Source organism: Protopterus annectens, chromosome 4.part0 (genome assembly GCF_019279795.1).
Source record: "Protopterus annectens isolate FY-2018-M chromosome 4.part0, PAN1.0, whole genome shotgun sequence".
NCBI lineage: Eukaryota > Metazoa > Chordata > Ceratodontiformes > Protopteridae > Protopterus > Protopterus annectens.
In genome coordinates this window covers 734,193,372-734,215,233 of record NC_056733.1, presented here as the reverse complement: position 1 = coordinate 734,215,233, position 21,862 = coordinate 734,193,372, and the positions used below count along the sequence as shown (strand labels likewise).

At 43.6% G+C, this 21,862-nt stretch overlaps 1 protein-coding gene across 1 annotated transcript in view; it reads left to right on the top strand.

Annotated features, from left to right (window-relative positions):
• The window catches only part of DGCR2 (DiGeorge syndrome critical region gene 2), a 1,448,564-nt gene that overhangs the window by 809,253 nt on the left and 617,449 nt on the right, over nt 1-21,862 (top strand). The gene's annotated exons all lie outside the window — the stretch shown is intronic.

Here is a 21,862-nt window from a genome sequence, read left to right as displayed (position 1 = left end):
GGCTGTCATACTGTCAGCAGTTAGGGTACCTTATAAAGTAAACATCTTTGGCAAGGATGCAGAAACCAGAGCAGGCAAAGTAGGAGAGAGACTGCATTTCCATTGCCACCCTCTCCTTTTTCAGACCCCCTCTCCCCAAATCCTGTGAGGGAGGACTGAGATTGCTTTCTCTTTCAAGAAAAAAAATTTGGGTGAGACTAAGATAGCTGCACAGGTTACCTTATCTTCAATATTTCTGAGAATGTCTTCAGTCTTACATGATCCAGTAAAGGTAGTACAACCAGTCGTAACACAAATTATTAAAGGGGAATTGTTTTGAGACTTTTCCTGGTCCCCAAAAAAGAGGGGAAATTAGGTCCATTCTGTATTCGTCCCTTTTTGTTTGTCCCAAAATTCAAAATTCTGACTCTGTGGTCTTTATTTTCAATGCTTCTGCCCCATGCCTTTTTGATTACCTTGGACATGAGGCATATCTACATATTCCGTTCCATATGGATCAGAGGAGGTTTGTAAGGTTCTTTTCTGTACATCATTTTCAATTCTGTGCTTTGCCCTTTGCTACTTTCACGCTTGTACATGTGAGAAACTCTAACACTTCAGCTTTGCAATGAACCTACTTTGTTTTCTGGGGTTCACCCTTAACATCAGAAAATCCAATCCAATTCCCTTCCAGGATCTGGTTTGTGGGTTGCATGCTCCCTTCCCTTATCAATGATGTCCTCCCTTCCTAAGGAAAAGGGGTCTTTCCTTAAGGAATACTCTGTTTCTCCATAGCTTAGACAAAATCTCAGCAAGAGCAATTTTGTGAGCCCAGGGGTTTGTGGCCTCACCCATTCTCACAATTCCTTTGGCAAACTTCAGATAAAGATCTGATCTGAAATAATTCTGAACACAACATTGTCACCCTATGAACTTCCTAGCCCTTCTCTTGCCATTCATTAAAAGGAAGCTTCATTGGTGGATCACTTTGATCTTTCTCATTCCATGTGTGCCTTATGCTTAAAACCTGGCTAGAGGAAGCCTGTTCCATGACTATGAAGATCCAGGAAAGACTAAAAGGACCACATAAATGTTGGGGAAATGGAAAGGTGTGATTCCAGCTTTGCAGTCCCTGCATTGGGTCTGGTTTCTGAACACACTTCTGGTATTTGCAGACAACACCACAATGTACATAAGCAAGGTGGGAAAAGATTGTACCACTTTTGCAGGTTGGCAATGACTGTTTGGGACATAGCTGTTTAGCACAGTCCATTTCTTTAAGCAGTTTACATTCCCTCGGGACAGTTCAGTGGCAGATTCCTTAAGCAGATCCCAGGCAGACCCTCATGATTTGAACAGAGAGAGGTCTTTACTGAACAGGGAAGGTAGCACTATCTTTCATCCTTGGGATCTGAATTATATCTTGGATAAGTTGACTCCCCATTTGAAACTGCCTTTGCTGCTTTAAAGTTTTCTACTTGGAAGATGGTTCTTGTAGTCTTTCAGCTTTTCATGATTAGGGGTCGCCACAGCGGAACTCTGGTCCGCTCATGATTGGCAGTGGATTTTTACAGTGCCAAGTTGCCAGCCCGATGCCCAACCTTCAAAGAAGGCACGCCCATTCACATTCGCACCTCCCTGCATGTCTTTAGTGTTGCTCGACCGCTAAGATGGATGATCGTATTTCACTGTTGCAGTCATCACATTTGGGTTATCTGCTTGCAGTAGCCCTCAGTTGGCATGATTAACAAAGTCTTGGGTCCTGCGTTGGTTGCTGTCTCCTTCCATGATGTCAGGTCGTCGGGGGTATTAAACATGCAGCTGACGCCATTACATCAGTCTTTCTTGTCATGCGGTGCCCAAAGCAGAAGCAGTTCACAAGTGCCGGTCGGCCGACTCCTGAAATTTTCATTTTTGAGTTTCAGAACCGAAGTCTTCAATTAAAAGCTAAGTACCCCATTGGGGAAACTTTCTTGCTCTAAACCAATGTCAGTAAAAGTAAATAAATGCATTTCTTGTTGAAAGCAAATACCTCATAAAGATTTTCATTCGTACTGTATTCCTTGCCTAGGCCCTGACCGTGACGTACCTTGCTGTCGGTTTTGTGCCTTATTTAAACCACAAACTATCCGTCTATATATTTTTGCTTTTAAATATTTTGGTGCTTGGTTTAATTATCCTGATATGTCTTCGGTAAGCCATCTGACTACCGACATTCCGAAAAAACGCAGAGATAAAGACAGGCTGCCTAAGTCCAAAACTGCTGACGACGCTTCCCCTAAGCCAGTCATGGTCATGGTCAGGGCCTAGGCAAGGAATACTGTACTAAGTGAGGTGCTTTCGTAGCCCCTGATACCCGCTACTTCATATTCGCAGGCCTCTACTGAGACCCATTCGGAGTCCGGTGTGCCGCAAGATGCTTCAGCTGTGGAACCTGCGGATATCTCTACCTTGGATAGGTCTGGAGCCGTTGTGCAGGCATTGGCTTCTGAGGGTGTATTCAGGCCTACTGACTTGCATATTAAACCAACGCCACCTTCTTCTTCAAGGCCTAAAACTCGAACCATGGCCAGAAAACCGACGCCCAGACCACATGGTCATGCCTCTGCCTAAAAAACAAGTGATAAGAATGGCTGAAGACCTTTTTACTTTAATCAGGGGAAGCCAACCTTCCCCCTCTAAGAGACCTAGGACTGAGTTTGCTTATGATACTTCTGACCAGGATTCTGAAATTTCTGATGTTCTTCGTGTTTCACTGTTGCAGTCATTACATTTGGGTAATCTGCTGGCAGGTTGCCCTCAGTCGGCTGATTAACAAAGTCTTGGGTCCTGTCTCGGGTGTTGTCCCTTCTTCCATGACATCAGGTCGTCAGGGGGTGTAAAACATGCAGCCGACGCCATTACATCAGTCTTACTTGCTGCACGGTGCTTGAAGCAGAAGCAGTTTGCAAGTGCTGATTGGCCGACTCCTGAAATTTTCGTTTTTGAGTTTCAGAACCAAAGTATTCAACTAAAAAGCCAAGTACCCCATTGGGGAAACTTTTTCTTGCTCCTTACCGATGTCCGTAAAAGCTAAACGTCCTACCCCTTCTGATAGAGGTTCCAGGGCGCTGGATAGATGGGGCAAGAAGGTTTATACTTCTGCAACCTTGGCAATCAGAGCTTTAAACTGTCAATTCCATATGTTAAAATAGCAGCATATCATGGGACTGCTTAAACAGAAAATGATGTGGATTTCTGACTGTGTGGAAAATAAAGATTTACAGGATTTATTGCATTCAGCTGAACAAGTTGGAAAACGTACTTTGCAATGTGGTTTTGATTCTTTGGAGGCGTCTTGCAGGGCTGTTGTTACTGGGTCTGTGCTTAGAAGGCATGCTTGGCTCAAGGAGCAATCTCTGCCTGATCATGGTAAAGCAAAATTGTTGTATGCTCCTTTGCAGCAGGACCGTCTGGCAATAAGGCTGAAGAAGTTCCAAAAAAGATGGAAGATAAGACTAAATCTATGCAGACTGAGAGATTTCTTACAAGTACAACCTCCAAGGTTTAGTAGGCACTGGCCTACTAAGAACTGGTCCTTTCCAGTTCCTTCCAGAGCCACTCAAGCCAGACCCAGCCATGCCAAAAGCACCAAGTTTCAGTCCCAAGGGACTTTCAGAACTAAGCAATGGGGTGCCTCCTCTTCCAAATCTGGAAGCAACAAGACACCTCCCTGTGGTAAACTAGTCTCAATGACTTTCCTTTTGAATTACCAAGCATTTACCTTTTAGCCGCCCCTTTGGGGGGGAAACTGGCACTTCATGCAAAGAACTGGCAACTTATAACCCAGGACAAATGGGTTTTAAATAGTGTCCCAGGGATACAGATTTCATTTCCACACATTGCCAACTCCGAGCGGATGGCCAGATCTGCCCCCGAATTAGTGGGCAGAGGCTCAGAAACAAGTACTTTCCCTCTTAAACATGGGGGCTATTTAGCTAGTACCAGAAGAGGAAAAGGGACAAGGTTTCTATTCGACTTTTCCTGGTACCCAGAAAAGACAAATCATGGCGTCCAATTCTGGACTTGTCTTCTCTAAACACTTTCCTGGACATTCCAGAATTCAAGATGCTGACTCTTCATCAGTTACTTCATATGCTAGGCAAAGATGCCTGGTTGGCAGCTCTAGATCTAAAAGGCATACCTGCATAACCCAATCAGGGAATCTTGCAGAAGATACCTCTGCTTCAACGCAAGCTTTTTGTAGTATCAGTTCTCTGCACTGCCCTTTGGCTTTTCTACTGCACCCAGGGTCTTTACAAAGTGCCTGGCTCCAGTAATGGCATTTTGCAGGCAGAGAGATATTCAAATATATCCATACCTGGACGATTGTCTAATTCAGGCAGAAAACAAGGCCATTCTTCTGAAACATCAGGCGTTAGTAAAAATGGTTCTAACTTGTCTAGGGTACACAATAAATGAAAAGAAATCACAACTAGTACCCTCTCAAAAAATAACATTCCTGGGTGTAAGCTTGAATACAACTGCCCAGATGGCTTACCTTACGTCAGAAAAGAAAATTCAGTTGGTGACTTGCGTCAAACAGGTGGCCACAAAACCCCTGCTATCAGCAAGACAAATACTGCAAGCCTTGGGGTTCATGGCCTCCTGCAGTCTTCTAATTCCATATGCAAGACTGTATATGAGGAAACTTCAGTGGTACTTAAAATGTTTGAGTCAACATTCTCACAGCCTGGAAACGATTCCTAACATACCTTGCCTGCAACTAGAGTTCCTTTGGTGGGCAGAGGCCTGCCACCAAAACAAGGGACTGCCATTCACACCACCCCCTGCCGCCCATACCCTAACTACAGACGCATCAGACTATGCATGAGGGGGCTCATCTGGCAGGGAAGTGCATTCAGGGCAAATGGAGCTTGAATCAAATGCACCTTCATATCAATCACAAAGAAATGCTAGCTGTACAGAAAGCACTTGACAGCCTTCAAGGACTACCTTCATCCAGGGCAACCAATGGTAAAGACGGACAACACCACAGTTATGTGGTACATAAACAAGCAGGGGGGTACACATTCCTACCCCCTCTGCAGACAAGCCATGGCATTGTGGAACATGGCCTTGAGCTATCAAGTACAACTACAAGCCCAATTCCTGACAGGAAAGCTGAATATTTTGGCAGACTATCTAAGCAGAAATCTCATGGACCCACACGAATGAAAACTGGAACCACGGATTTTCAACATGTTGACGCACAAATGGGGGAGCCCAGACATGGATCTTTGCCTCACCCCAGAAGTACCAGTTGGACAAATTTTGCACAAGAACTTCTCTCAAAAAAGCCTGGAAAGTGGATGCTCTGTCCTTCAGCTGGGAAAACCCATCAGTCTATGCTTTTCCCTCCTCTGCATTTGCTCTCCAAAGTTCTACTAAAAGTCAAACAGGGCAAACCAAAGATGATTTTGCTTGCTCCAGACTGGCCTGGCCAATACTGGTACCCACTCCTACACATTCTGTCACAACTTTCTCCATGGCACCTGCCTCAGACACCTTCCTTACTTTCTCAGCAGAACAACCAAATTCTGCACCCTCAGCTCCAAACATTGAATCTTGCAGCTTGGCTTATCACTTAAATTCTCTCTTGGCATCCCTCAGCAAACCTGTGATGGATGTCATGTTGGAGGCGAGAAGATCTAGTACCAGAAAATCTTATGCTGACAAATGGAAAAGATTCTGTGCCTGGAATCAATCTCAAGTGATGACCAAAACAGTGCCCAATTTACCTCAGATTTTGCAGTACGTAACTGAGATGCTTCACAAGGGCCTATCTTTTTCTTTCATAAACATCCATGCCTCAGCCATTTCAGCTCATTACAACACAGAACCCCCCCCCCCTCTTCTCTCATCCTCTTGTTAAAGCAGTATGTCAGAGGGGCCAAAAACTTAAGGCCCCTCAGGAGAGCTCCAACCCCTGCCTGGGACCTTAACTGTTATTGGAAAAACTCACTCTACCTCCTTTCGAGCCAGCTGCTACTGCAGACTTAAAATTCCTTTCCTGGAAAACAGCCTTCCTTTTAGCAATCACTTCGGCTAGAAGGATTTCTGAATTACAGGCCCTTATGGCAGTGGAGCATTTTGTCATCCTTCATGCGGACAGGGTGTCACTCATGACCAACCCGTCCTTCATGCCCAAGGTGGTATCCAGTGTGGCTCTTAATCAGTCCGTTCATTTGTCAACTTTCTTCCCCAATCCACAGAACAAAGGGGAGTGGATTCTGCATTCATTGGATGTACACAGACAACTTAGATTTTACTTGGACAGGACTAAATCTCGAAGAAAATCTGAACAACTGCTGGTAGTATTTGCTGCAGGGGCAGAGGGAAAGGCTATTTCAAAGCAAACCATTTCCAAATGGATAAGCCATTGCATTCATTTCTGCTATAAGCACCATGGAAAACCTATCCCCCAGGGGATCAGATCCCATTCCACCAGGGTTGCATCTACTTCTACAGCCTTTCTCAGAGGTGTTCCTGCCAGGGATATTCTAGAAGCTGCTACCTGGAGTTCAGTTCATACTTTCACCAAGCACCATCACTTACCAATTTTCTCTAAATCCAGAGCTAGCTTTGCCACTGCTGTTTTGCAGGGTCTTGTAGCCGGTCCTAATACTGTATAAATCCTTCCTCCCAACCTTCGCTTTGGGAATCTACCCAAATGTAATAACTGCAGCAGTGAAACACGAAGAACATAGTACAGTTGTGTACACTTAGCGTAAATGTAGATGTTCGAGTGTATTCACTGTTGCAATCCTGGTTACCCTCCCTCCAGCCCCGTTTTTTCTCTTACTGCTCTATTTTCTACACTTAAAAGCCTTTTTGGTGTATTTGCTTTTGTTTGGAGGTATATATTTTTGTTTAAAATTATTTATATATTTTGCTCCCTATTTTTGGGGGCACCTGACATCTGGGGCAAGAAAAATTGATGTAATGGCATCGGCTGCATGTTTTATACCCCTGACGACCTGACGTCATGGAATAAGGGACTGCAACTGATGCAGGACCCAAGACTTTGTTAATCAGGCCGACTGAGGAGAACCTGTCAGCAGATTACCCAAATGTAATGACTGCAATAGTGAATACACTCTAACATCTACGTTTATGGTAAGTGTACACAACTGTGTTTTCCTCTGATGACCAAGATTTACCCTTATCTACTTATGCGGATTCTGATACTGAGGACTCTATTCCCTCTGCTTCCCCCCAGAGGATTTCTCTTTTGGTGAAACCTTGCATGCTCTTGGGGAGCATTTTCGTTGGGAAAGTCAGGATTTCTCTGATTCTAAAAAGAGGCTTAGGGATTTCTTACTCCTGCCCCAGCACAAGCCTTTAGCTATACCTCCTGTACTGGACATTGTTGATGCCTTTTCTGATTCTAGCTCGGCCCCTGACTCTCTACCTCCTGCTCCCAGAAAACCTGATAGATATTACAGGGTTCCTTTTTAAAAATCCTACTGCGGATCCTGAGACCATTTCACAGGGACCCAAGGGCATCAAGGGTACTACTGCCAAAAATCCTACCCCCTCTGATGGAGACTCCAGTACGCTGGATAGATGGGTTAAGAAAGTGTACGCTTCTGCAACTTTGGCCATTAGGGACTTAAACTGCCAGTTTCATATATTAAAGTTTCAGCAGCATATCATTGGCTTGCTTAAACAGAAGGTGGTGATGATTCCTGATTGTGCTGAAAATAAGGATTTAATGCTTTCTGCTGAACAGGTTGGAAAGCATACTTTGCAGTTTGGTTTTGATTCACTAGAGGCATCTTGCAGGTCTGCTGTCACTGGGTCTGTACTTAGAAGGCATAGATAGAGTTCATAGATTAGTACTAGGCTAAGTGCCCTTGTGGGCCATTTTAAGCCTAGCCAAATTACCCCATGTGAGAATCGAACCCTGCACCTTGTGTCTGCAAGGTAAACACCTTAACCATTATGCCAACCTCCCACCATGCTTAGTTTAAGGAGCAATCTTTGCCAGGTCATGTTAAAGCTAAATTGCTGGATGCTCCCTTAAATCAGGACTGCCTGTTTGGCAACAAAGCAGAAGTTGTTCTTAAAAAAGATGGTGGAAAAAGCTAAATCTATGCAAACTGGTAAAGATTTCCTACAAGTACAACCTCAAAGATTTAGCAGACATTGGCCCTCTAAGAATTGGTCCTTTCCTGCCTCTTCCAGGCCTTCAGTCCAAACCCAGAACCAGCAGAACACCCAGGCTTCAGTCACAGGGTAGGCACAGGACTAAACAGTGGGGTCTCCCACCTCCAAATCAGGCATTAGTAAGACTCCCCCCTATGGTAAACTGTCTCAGTGACTTTAAAACTTCCAAGCACTTCTCAACTGACTGCTCCTTTAGGGGGAAAGATTGCTCTGCAGGCAAAAGACTGGGAACTCATTACCTAGGATAAATGGGTGTTAAATGTAGTTTCCCAAGGATACAGATTTCACTTGCACATGTTACCAACCCCAAACTGTTGGCCAGATCTACCCCCAAATCAGTGGGCAGAGGCTCAAAAGCAAGTACTCTCTCTCTTAAGCATAAAGGCTGTTCAAACTATACCAGAAGAGGAAAAGGGACAAGGTTTCTACTCAAGACATTTCCTGGTACCCAGAAAAGACAACTCTTGGTGTCCTATCCTGGACCTTTCCATATTAAACAACTTTTTGGTGATTCCAAAATTCAAGATGCTAACTCTTCATTTACTTCCTGTGCTTGGCAAAGATGCCTGGTTGGCAACGCTGGATTTAAAAGAAGCCTTACCTGTACATCCTAATCGGGGAATCTTGCAGAAGATACCTATGCTTCAAAGCAGGCTGCATGCACTGTCAGTTCTCTGCACTGCCTTTTGGCTTGTCTACTGCACCCAGGGTATTCACAAAGTGCATAGCACCAGTCATTGCATTTTGCAGGTAAAGAAATATTCAAATATACCCATTACCTGGATGATTGTCTAATTCAGGCAGAAAGCCAGGACATACTTTTGAATCATCTGGCATTTGTACAAAAGGTGTTAACTTGTCTGGGGTCCACCATAAATGAAAAGAAATCACATCTGGTACCCTGTCAAATTATATTCCTGGGAGCAGACTTGAACACAACTTCCCAGATGGCTTTCCTCATGCCAGAGAAACAAATTCATTTGGTGACTCACTTCAAACTAATGGCCACAAAAACCCTGCTGTCTGCAAGGCAAATACTGCAAGCCTTGGGGTTCATGGCCTCCTGCATTCTACTAATTCCGTATGCAAGACTGCATATGAGGAAACTACAATGGTATCTAAAAAGCCAGTGGTGTCAACATTCTCAGGATCTAGCAGCAGTGATCCCTATCGTACTTTGCCTACAGTTAGAGTTCCTTTGGTGGGCAGAGGCCTGCCACCTAAACAAGGGACTACCATTCACTCTGTCCCCTTCCGCCCAAACCCTAACAACAGATGCATCAGACTATGCATAGGGGGGGGCTCATCTGGCAGGAAGTGCATTCAGGGCAAATGGAACCCAAGTCAATTGCGCCTACATATTAATCAAAAAGAAATGTTAGCTGTACAGAATGCTCTGATAGCCTTGAAGGACCACATTCTTCCAGGACAATTAATGGTAAGGACGGACAACACCACTGTTATGTGGTACATAAGCAGGGGGGTACCCATTCTTACCCCCTCTGCATACTAGCCATGGTTCTGTGGAACACAGCCTTGAGCTACCAAGTGCATCTACAGGCTCAATTCCTGCCAGGAAAACTAGATTCACTGGCAGATGAACTAAGCAGAAATCTAATGAGCCCAAACCATTTTCAACGTGTTGGTAAACAAATGGGGGAGCCCAGATATAGACCTGTTTGCCTCCCCCCAGAACTACCAATTGGACAATTTCTGCACAAGGACTCCTCACAAAGAAGCTTGGAAAGTGGATGCTGTGTCCTTCAGCTGGCAAAATCCATCAGTTTATGCCTTTTTTCCTCTTCCTCTCCAAAGTACTACTAAAGATCAAACGGGACAAACCAAGGACGATACTGATTGCACCAGACTGGCCACGCTAACACTGGTACCCCCTCTTACGCAGTTTCACTGCTGGCTCCTTGGCACTTGCCTCAGACCCCTACCCAGCTGTGGCAGCAGGAGAGCCAGATTCTGCGCCCTCAGCTTCAAACCCTGGCAGCCTGGCTAATTTCCTAATCTCGCCGTTACCATCCCTCAGTAAACAAGTTTTGGATCTCATTTTGGAGGCAAGGAGGCCTAGTACTAGAAAATCTTATGCTGAAAAATGGAAAAGATTCTCTGCTCAATACTTAACTGAGATGCTTCACAAGGGACTTTCTTTTTCCTCCATCAAAATTCACGCCTCAGCCATTTTAGCTCATTACAACACAGAACCATCCCTCTTCTCTCATCCACTGCTCAAGCAGTTCCTCAGAGGGGCCAAAAACTTAAGACCACCCAGGAGAGCCCCAACTCCAACCTGGGACCTTAACTTTGTATTGGAAAAACTCACTCTTCCTCCTTTTGAGCCAGCTGCAAGTGCTTAGTCAAAATTTCTTTCATGGAAAACAGCCTTCCTTTTAGCAATTACTTCAGCAAGAAGGGTATCTGAACTACAGGCCCTTATGGCAGTGGAGCCTTTCATCATCTTTCATGTGGACAGGGTGTCCCTCAGGACCAACTCTTTCATGCGCAAGGTCGTATCCAGTGTGGCTCTTAATCAGTCCATTAATTTGCCAACCTTCTTTTCTAATCCACAGAACAAAGGGGAAAGGATCCTGCACTCCTTAGATGTGCACAGACAACTTAGATTTTTACTTGGACAGGACTAAACCTCAAAGGAAATCTGAACAGCTGTTGGTGGCATTTGCTGCAGGGGCAGAGGGGAAGGCTATTTCAAAGCAAACCATTTCTAAATGGATAATCCATTGCATTTATTTCTGCTATAAGCACCATGGAAAACCTATCCCACAGGGGATTAGACCCCAATCAAACAGGGCTGCATCTACCTCTACAGCCTTTCTTAGAGGTGTACCTACCAGCGACACCCTAGAAGCTGCTACCTAGAGTTCTGTACATACTTTCACCAAGCATTGCCATTTGCCAATTTTCTCTAAATCCAAAGTTGGCTTTGCCACTGCAGTCTTGCAGGTCCTTATAGCTGGTCCTAATGCTATCTAAATGCTTCCTCCCATCCTTAGCTTTGGGAATCTACCAAAATGTGATGACTGCAACATTGAAACACGAAGAACATAGTACAGTTGTGTACACTTACCATAAATGTAGATGTTAGAGTGTATTCACTGTTGCAGTCCAGGTTACCCTCCTTCCAGCCCCCTGACTTCTTTTGGCTATACCTTTACTCTCATTTACTATGCTTAAAAGCTTTTGTGTTGGAGGTGTAACCTTATATATACAAGTTATATATATGTGTGTGTGTGTGTGTATATATATATATATATATATAGAGTAGAAAGGAACACTGGAACCACCACGATATAAAACGAACAACTGATTTATTTAGTAAAAGAAACGAGCGCTTTCACGCACATCAGACGTGCGCTTCATCAGGTTACAAACAACATGTCTCATCTTCATCCTTATATACACTACAAATCACATAATAAAACAATTAACAATAAAATCAATCAATTAAACATAATATATTAATTGAATAGGTAGGAAGTCTTGACCAAATTAGGCAATGTTAAAAAACACTGACACCTAGGTGTCTGTTTCTATAAAACACCACAATTAAATACATTTATATGTAGATCTATAAGACATAGAGACATAGTAAGAATGTACAATCATATCTCAATCCTGTTACATTATAAGGCATATCCTAATCATAACAAATATGTGTATATAGACAGACTGCTAACACTATGGTGGATCATTTAAGAAAAATCCCAATTCATAATATAGTATACATGAGAAATATAAACAATACTATAATGAGGATGCTGGGTCCATTAAAGAAAGAAAGGAAAAGAAGGGGGGGGGAGGGAAAAAGGAAGATGGAAAGGGGAAGGATACTGGGAAAGAAGAGAGGGAAAGAGAAAAAGTAAAAGAAAATGGGAAGAAGGAAACGGAAGGGAACGGAAAAGGGGTGGGGAGGGAAGGAGGGGAGGGGGGAAGGGAAAGAAGGAAAGGAAGGGGAAGGTGAACAAAAGGGACGGAAAAGGAAGAAAAGAAAAGAAAAAATAAAGAAGAAGGGATAAGATAATTCAAATAAACAAAAAGTGACCACCATCCACTATAGAAGTGCAGGTCTGATGTTGACTGTTGTATTGAGTCCAGGATCTATATGGGCTCTGAGAGACAAAATCCATTTCAGCTCATTAAGTTCAAGGGATCCTATAGAGTCACCTTCCCTTCTATTTGGGTATTGTATTTGTAGAACTCTAAAATTAAAAGTATGCTTCTGATATACCTGGCAGTGCTTAGCTAAGGCATTACTAACATTGACCTTTCTTATGTCGTAGACATGATTGTATATTCTATCTTTAAGTCTGCGTGTGGTCATTCCCACATAGTATGCCTCACAGCTATCACAACTAGCCAAGTAAATTACATTTGTTGTGTCACATGTAGCGTAAAGCGTTAAAAACCAAACCCAAGTCCATACGCTCAAAACTTTGTTCAGTTGCAATAAATTTACAAATACAACACTTCCTACATGGGTAGGTTCCTTGTTTGATATTAGTTCTAATATCCAGTGTTTTTTTCTGGATATTATCCTTACATAATAACCTTTTAAGGTTATAGCAGTTATTATATCTGAAACTAGGTTTATTACCAACTACTTTCGACAAGTCATTGTCCATAATAAGTAGTTTCCAATTTCTTTGAATAATATCCCTAATATATTGAATATCATTTGTGTATTTAATGTCAAAATGGATTCTATTATCAATCTTCGTCCTATTACTATAGGTCACATGCCTATTCGATCTATGATACTGAGATGATCTGCCAACCTGCTGAAAGGTGTCATTCTTAAATCCTAATACCAGTTGAGAGGGATAACCCCTGTCTAAAAAACACTCAGCCTGAAAGTCCAACAACGCCTCCTATATATATATGTGTGTGTGTGTGTGTGTGTGTGTGTGTGTATATATATATTATTTATTTATTTATTTTTTAATTGTTTCCCATTAAGGGTCACAGGCTGAGTGCTACTGCAAGCAGATAACCCAAATGTGATGACTGCAACAGTTAATGTACTCGAACATCTACATTTATGGTAAGTGTACACAACTGTACTTGCTTCTAGTGTCCCAGCAAAAAGTGGTTCAGAATTGAAAGCTATCATGGTCTCTCCCATTTAAGATTTACACTAAAAAGTAATTCTTTCATACCTAAAATGGACAGTGATCTGTCTTTGAACCTGATTACTAATTTCCCTACTTTTCCCCTTCCCTCAAGCCAAGGGGAAAGAATTCTGCATTCTTGATTTTCATAGATTTTGTAATACCGGTTATCTATTGGAAAGTCAAACCAGCTTTTCATGATCATCGTGTTACACTGCTACAGTCATTGCACTTGGGTTATCCTGCCGTCAGGTGGTTCCCCAGTCGGCCTGAGTTCCAAAGTCTTGGTCCGGCATCGGTTGCTGTCGCCTCCTCCCTGACGTCAGTGCGACAGGGGTATATAAGATGCAGCCGATGCCATTTTCTCTAGTCTTTCTTGCCGCGCGGTGCCCGAAGCAAAAGCAGTTCGCATGTGCCGGTCGGCCGTCTCCTGAGATTTTCTTTCTTAATCCAGAACCGAAGTCTTCTACAAAGCTAAGTACCCCGTTGGGGAAACACTCTCTTGCCTCAGACCGATGTCAGTAAAAGTTAATAACTGTATTTCTTGTGGGAAGCAAATACCTCATAAGGATTTCCATTCTTATTGTATCCCATGCCTAGGCCCAGACCACGACGTCACTGGTTGTCGGTTTTGTGCTAGGTTTAACAAGTGCACCATTAAACGTCGGTTTGATTTTGCCTGACTTTATTTTGGTAAAAAATTCAGCTTTTCATGTTCTATCCGGATAGAAAGTTCTCTCCCTATATCTAAGCCATTCATTTGCAAATGGATTTCTTCCACAATTTCATTTTGTTACTCGCTTCATGGCAGAGAGTTTTCAGATTTTGTTAAAGCTCATTCTTAGCTTTTGGTTGTGTCTGCTTATTTCAGAGATCATGATTCCAGATGTAGTTTGGAAGCAGCTACTTAACCATTAAAAGATTGATGGCATTTATTGGGCTAGAGCTGATTTTGCTAGGTCCATTTTGCAAGGAATCATAGACCCCAGCTCATTTCCTCATTCTTTCTTTCAGGATCCTTAGAAGGCTTCAGGACTCTTCCCATTAGTTGGCAATATTTCAGTAGTGTGCATAGGAAGTATATACTACAGTTAAGAAAGAATTTTAAATAACACTAGATGCCCTTCCTTAAATTCTTGCAGTATTCTAGTGCTATTGGGCTATCTTGCCAAGGTAATCTGACGTCAGGCTTTCATACCAAAGGCAAAAACCTTTCATATGCTCGTACATCCAGCATATGACCTAAGCCCTGTGGGTGTAGGGGTACAAGATCTTCAGACTCTCTTGCTGCCAGTCCAAACACAGGATCTTCACTCCTGTTGGTCTGCTTGTCAGTGTTGCTTCTGGCTGCTACCATTGCCTACACTTCTACAGATAAGTGCCCCACTGGGGAACCTTCTTATTCTTGTATTTTTCAATTAGAGATCTGTTGATGTCAGCTGGAAGAAGGAAGTGTCGACTGTAGTCGGCAGATACTACGTACCTTTACTCCTAGTGCTTATTTTGTCAAGGGGCAGAACATGATTACAGAAATCATTTTATAGGATCATAGGAGGTTATTAGGCTAAAGGCCCTTGAGCCTTTTTAAGGCTAGCCATTCATGCACCAATTTTCCCAATTATCAGTGCCCATGGGCTAGAACAGCTTTGGTATATGCCTATGCCATCTACAGGCTGCCCCTCTCCATAAGGATTACAGGTGACAAGCCAGGGGGTAAATCTGTGCTTTTCCATCCATTGGTCCAGATTGCATTTGAATAGGCTTGGGAGAAAGCTGTGTTTCACATGAATGGAGAGTCTGTTCCAGAGAGAGGCTAATCTGAGACATGCATCTTATTATTTACACTATGTATTCTTTTAATGAGGAACCTGTGTGGCCGCTCCAGCTGTTATAAGTGCCTGATCGGGTACATGCAGAAGGGTGCACTGTATTCGATTATTGGTCTAATTGAGGGCTGAGTGTAGTGGAACTCTGATTTCCTTGGATCTGGATATGGATACCATACCCTTATTTGTAAGTTACGCCACATAGAAGGATTTTCTCACTGTCTTGAACACATGGTGATCACAGTTCAGGTTGCTGTCACCCTGAGTGCCCAGATCCCTTACCACTAGGTCTACTTTTGGTGGTGGTGGTGGTGGTGGGGGTGTTATCAGTGGTTCTAATTTGCATTGTTGTCTGTCTTCCCTAAGGGTGTAATTATGCATCTTTTTGCACTGAAGTTTAGGCCATGGGTTTTGACACCAGTTATTTGTCCGTCAGACTCTCCTGGAGGAGATCTATATCTTTGGAGGGATTCGTTGATTGCACCCACGTTGTAGATGTTCTTCGTGTTTCACTGTTGCAGTCATCATTACATTTGGGTAATCTGCTGGCAGGTTGCCCTCAGTCGGCCTGAATTCCAGTGCCTTGGGTCCTGCTTCGGTTGCTGTCTCCTCTTCCATGACGTCAGGTTGTCAGAGGTATAAAACATGCAGCCAACGCCATTTTCTTTAGTCTTTCTTGCCACGCGGTGCCCGAAGCAGAAGCATTTCGCAAGTGCCGGTCGGCCAACTACTGAAATATTCCAGTTTGAGTTTCAGAACCGAAGTCTTCACTAAAGCTAAGTAGCCTGTTGGGGAAACTTTTTTTCTTGCTTGTTACCGATGTCAGAAAAAGTTAATAATTGCATTACTTGTGGGAAGCAAATACCTCATAAGGATTTCCTTTTATACTGTATTCCTTGCCTAGGCCCTGATCACAATGTGCCTGGCTGTCTGTTTTGTGCTAGATTTAACTAACGCACTATTAAGCGTCTGTATATTTTTGCATCAAAGTATTTTGGAAACAGATTTAACTACCCAGAAATGTCATTGGGTAGCAATCCGACTACCGGAGTACATAAAAAATGCAAAGAAAAGGACAGAGCAAGGCAGTCGAGATCCAAAACCGACAAAGTTTCTAAGCCAGTCGCCGGTTCGCTGGTACTCAGTGAGGCACTTTCGCAGCCCCTGATACCCGCTACCTTCGAGTCACAGGCCTCTACCGACACCCATGTGGAGTCCGGCATGCCGCAAGATACTCAAGGTATTGGACCGACGGATGTATCTCCCTTGGATGGGTCCGGAGCCGCTGAGCAGGCACCGGCTTCTGTGGGTGTATTCAGACGTCCGCATTTGTATATCAAACCGACAGCTGCAAGACCAAAGACAAAAGCAACTTCTAAAACTAAAAAACTGACGCATGAGCCACGTGCACAGGCCTCTGTGCCTAAAAAACAGATGATCAAAATGGCTGAAGACCTTATTACCTTGATCAGGCGTACCCATCTCCCTCCAGATAAGAGGCCTAGGCAAGACACTGATTATGAATCTTCAGATCATGTTTCTGTTTCTTCTGATTCCTCTTCTGATCAGGAATTTCTATACCTCCCTATGAGGATTCTTATGCTGAGGAGTTTATTCCATCTGCATCTCCTCCTGAAGATTACTCATTTGGAGAAACCTTGCATACTTTGAGAGAGCATTTTCACTGGGAGAGTCAAAACTTCTCAGAATCATAAAGAGGCTCCGGGATTTCCTTCTCCCGTAGCACAGGCCTTTAGCCATTCCCCCTGTTGTAGACGTTGTGGATGATGTGTTTTCTGAGTCAAGCTTGACCCCTGACTCCTTATCTACGGCTCCTTGTAAGCCTGACGGATACTACAGGGTCCCTGACTCGCATCAATTTTTATTTAGAAAACCTGCTGCTGACCCTGAAACTATTTCACAGGGTCCAAAGGGAGTTAAGGCCTCAACAGCAAAAAATCCTACCACCTCTGACAGATTTGAGGGCAATGGACATATGGGGAAAAAAGGTTTATACATCTGCAGTCTTGGCAATCAGGGCCGTAAACTGTCAGTTTCATATGCTTAAGTACCAACAACATGTTATGGGATTGCTGAAACAGAAAATGATGTTGATTTCAGAATATGCAGAAAATAAAGAATTGCAGGAATTATTGCATGCAGCTGAACAAGTTGGAAAGCATACTTTGCAATGTGGTTTTGATTCCTTAGAGGCCTTCTGCAGGGCCGCAGTTACTGGATCTGTGATTAGGAGGCATGCCTGGTTAAAGGAACAAAATTTGCCTGATCATGTTAAAGCTAAACTTCTAGATGCACCTTTACAGCATGATTCTCTGTTTGGTATTAAGGCAGAAGAGGTTTTAAAGAAAATGGAAGACAAAGCTAAGTCTATGCAAACTGTTAAAGACTACTTACAAGTGCAGCCACCAAGATTCAGTAGACACTGGCCTACAAAAAATTGGTCTTTCCCGTGTCAGACAGAGTTCAAAGGGGCAAATCCAGACTCCCTAAGGGTTCCACATACCAGGCGCAAGATTCATACAGGTCAAAGCATTGGGGCGCTTCCACCTCCAAATCTGGAGGAGATGAAGCGCAAACCTGCAGAAAGCAATCCGAATGACTTCCCTCTGCCTGCACCAAGCATTTATCATTTGGCAGCACCCATAGGGGGAAAATTAACACTTTTTGCTCAAAATTGGCAGTTAACCCATGACAAGTGGGTATTAAACATCGTATCACAGGGATACAGATTCCATTTCCACACTTTGCCAATGGCAAATGGTTGGCCAGATCTGCCAAAAAATCAGTGGGCAGAGGCACAGAAACAGGTTACGTCCCTTATGGATATGGGGGCCATTCAGACAGTACCAGAACAGGAAAAAGGACAAGGTTTTTACTCAAGACTGTTCTTGGTACTCAGAAAAGACAAGGACTGGCGACCAATACTGGATTTATCGATTTTGAACACATACCTGGACATTCCAAAATTCAAAATGCTGACTTTGCAGCAGCTTCTGCCCATGCTAGGCAAGAATGCTTGTCTGGTGACTTTAGACCTAAAAGAGGTATACCTGCATGTCCCAGTAAGACAATCGTGCAGAAGATACCTCAGATTCAAGGCTGGCTTAATGCATTACCGATTCTCTGCACTGCCCTTTGGCTTGTCTACTGCGCCCAGGGTCTTTACAAAGTGCCTGGCGCCAGTAGTTGCATTTTGCAAAGTATACAAATATATCCTTACTTGGACGACTGTCTCATTCAAGCAGAGAAAAAGGACACACTTCTTCGACATCTGGCGTTTGTGAAAAGGCTTCTAACATGCCTAGGGTCCACAATAAACGAAAAGAAATCACAAATGGTACCCTCTCAAAAGATGACATTCCTGGGTGCAAGCTTGAATACAACTGCCCAGATGGCTTACCTCACGCCAGACAAGCGAAGGCAACTGACTATGTACTTCAAACAGATGACAACAAAAACACAGTCTTCTACAAGGCAAATCCTGCAGGCTCTGGGCTACATGGCATCCTGCATCCTACTGATTCCATATGCAAGACTGCATATGAGGAAACTTCAATGGTACCTAAAAAGTTTATGGAGTCAGCATTCACACAGTCTGGAAACAATGATTCCTCTCAATCCCTGCTTACAACAGGAGTTTCTGTGGTGGGCAAAGGTATGTCACCAAAACATGGGATGGCCATTCCCTCTACCCCCTGCCAGCCAAACCTTAACAGACTCATCAGATTATGCCTGGGGGGCCCACATGGCAGGAAGATGCATTCAGGGCATATGGACACCAAAACAAATGCATCTACATATCAACCAAAAAGAGATTCAAAATGCCCTAACAGCCTTCAAGGACTTACTTCATCCAGGACGACTACTGATAAAGACGGACAACACCACAGTCATGTGGTATATAAACAAGCAAGGGGGCACACATTCATACCCCCTTTGCAGATTAGCCATGGCACTGTGGGGCACCTACCAAATACATCTTCAAGCTCAATTCCTGCCAGGAAAACAAAACACTCTGACAGACGATTTAAGCAGAAACCTTATGGATCCTCACGAGTGGAGACTAAATCCACAAGTCTTCAGCATGATAACAGAGAAATGGGGGAGCCCAGACATAGATCTATTTGCCTCTCCTCAAAATTATCAATTGAAAAGATTCTGCACAAGGACTTATCAGAGACAAGCATGGAAAGTGGACGCCCTATCCTTCAGTTTACGCATTTCCTCCTCTGCCTCTTCTCTCCAAGGTTCTCCTAAAAGTCAGACTAGAGAAACCAAAGATGATACTAATTGCCCCGGACTGGCCCCGCCAATACTAGTACCCAGTCCTAAGGAACTTGTCTCAATACACAGATTGGACCTTGCCTCAAAGACCACAACTACTGTCCCAGCAAAACAATCAGATCCTGCACAATCAACTACAGACTCTGAACCTGGCAGCATGGCTGATCATGTAGTCGTACAAACAACACCTCTTAGTAAAGCTGTGATGGATGTGATTTTGGAAGCCAGAAGGCCTAGTACTAGAAAATCTTATGCTGACATGGAAGAGATTCTGTGCTTGGAATCGAGCACAAGGGACTGATGCAGCAGAACCAAGTATTCCTCAGACATTGCAGTACTTAATTGAGATGCTTGACAAAGGCCTATCTTTCTCATCAATTAAAATCCATGCCTCTGCCATTTCGGCTCATTACAATACAGAGCCACCAATCTTTTCTCATCCTTTGCTAAAACAGTATTTTAGAGGAGCCAAAAATTTAAGGCCTCCTAGAAGATCACCATTGCCTGCATGGGACCTCAGTTATGTGTTGGAAAAGCTCACCCTGCCTCCATTTGAACCAGCTGCTACCGCTAATATAAAGTTCTTATGGAAAACAGCTCTGTTACTAGCAATTACTTCAGCTAGAAGAGTTTCAGAGCTACAGGTCCTCATGGCTGTAGAGCCTTTCATCATATTTTACCCAGGCAGGGTGTCTCTTAGGGCAAGTCCTACTTTTATGCCTAAGGTGGTTTCCAGTGTGGCTCTTCACCAAATAATTCATCTGCCAACCTTTTATCCAAATCCGCAGAACAAGGGGGAGAGAATTCTGCATTCCTTGGACGTACACAGACAGCTAAGATTCTACTTGAGCAGGACTAATGCTCTAAGCAAAACTGAGCAATTACTAGTGACATATGCTGCAGGATCAGAAGGCAAGGCTATTTTAAAGCAGACTCAAAGTGGATAATCCACTGCATCCGCTTCTGCTACTTACACCATGGTAAACCTGTGCCTAAGCAAAACTGAGCAATTACTAGTGACATATGCTGCAGGATCAGAAGGCAAGGCTATTTTAAAGCAGACTCAAAGTGGATAATCCACTGCATCCGCTTCTGCTACTTACACCATGGTAAACCTGTGCCCAAGGGCATTAGGTCTCATTCCACCAGAGCTGCAGCTACTTCAGCAGCCTTTCTCAGGGGAGTACCAACCAAAGACATTCTAGGGGCTGCTACTTGAGAGTTCTGTTCACACCTTTACAACGCATTATCATTTGCCTCTACTCTAAATCCAGGGCAGGCTTTGCCACTGCAGTTCTGCAGAGCCTTATAGCCGCTCCTAATGCTGTTTAGCTCCAGCCTCCCAACCATAGCTTTGGGATTTTACCCAAATGTAATGACTGCAACATTGAAACACTAAGAACATAGTACAGTTGTGTACACTTACCATAAATGTAGATGTTCGTGTGTATTCACTGTTGAAGTCCAGGTTACCCTCCCACCATCCCCCTGTCATTCTGGAGTTTATCTTTCCTTCTCTATCTTCTACAACCTATCGGGTGTATTTGCTTGTAGATGAAGGTAAAGTTTATATTGATGCATGTGTGTGTGTGATGGCGTCTGCTGCATGTTTTATACCCCTGACGACCTGACGTCATGGAAGAGGAGACAGCAACCGACGCAGGACCCAAGACTTTGGAATTCAGGCTGACTAAGGGCAACCTGCCAGCAGATTACCCAAATGTAATGACTGCAACAGTGAATACACTCAACAGCTACATTTATGGTAAGTGTACACAACTGTACTTTGTCAAGAGATTTGGACAGCCAAAGGCCCTTTACATTTGCCTTGACTTCAGAGAAGTGTATTCCAAACAGGAGAGGTCCTGGTACCAAGCCTTGTAGGATACCACTAGTAATAGGCCTCTTGGTGGAGGTGGACTCTCCCACTCTAACTTCCTGTCTAAACTGTGAGCTGTTTGGCAATCCATCATGTGACATAAGGATTTATGTCAAAGTTTAATCGGTATGACCAGTGCTTGACAAAACTAAATTGTGGTGGGTCTAGTGTTTGAAGATTTCCTATGTCTTTATCAGATCCACTAATTCTTTCCATAGTGTTGTATATAAGACTAGTCAAACCTATGGGTCTGTAGTTCCCTGCGCCAGTTTATGGTCCGCCTTTGTGTAGAGGGACAACTTTTGCAGTCCTTCATTCCCTAGGGATGAAGCTGATCTGAAGGCTGTGGTTGAATAGATAGTCTAGTAGGCCTGACAGGTCATTTTTCAAGGTATTTAGGAGGCATCCTGTGATATTATCTGGACCCACTGATTTAGTGTTTTTAGCTCTGGAGAGTGCAGTGAGGAGCTGTTTTGTGATAGTTGAGTGAGAAATAGTTGAATGCATTTCTTGGAGGGACTGGTGGT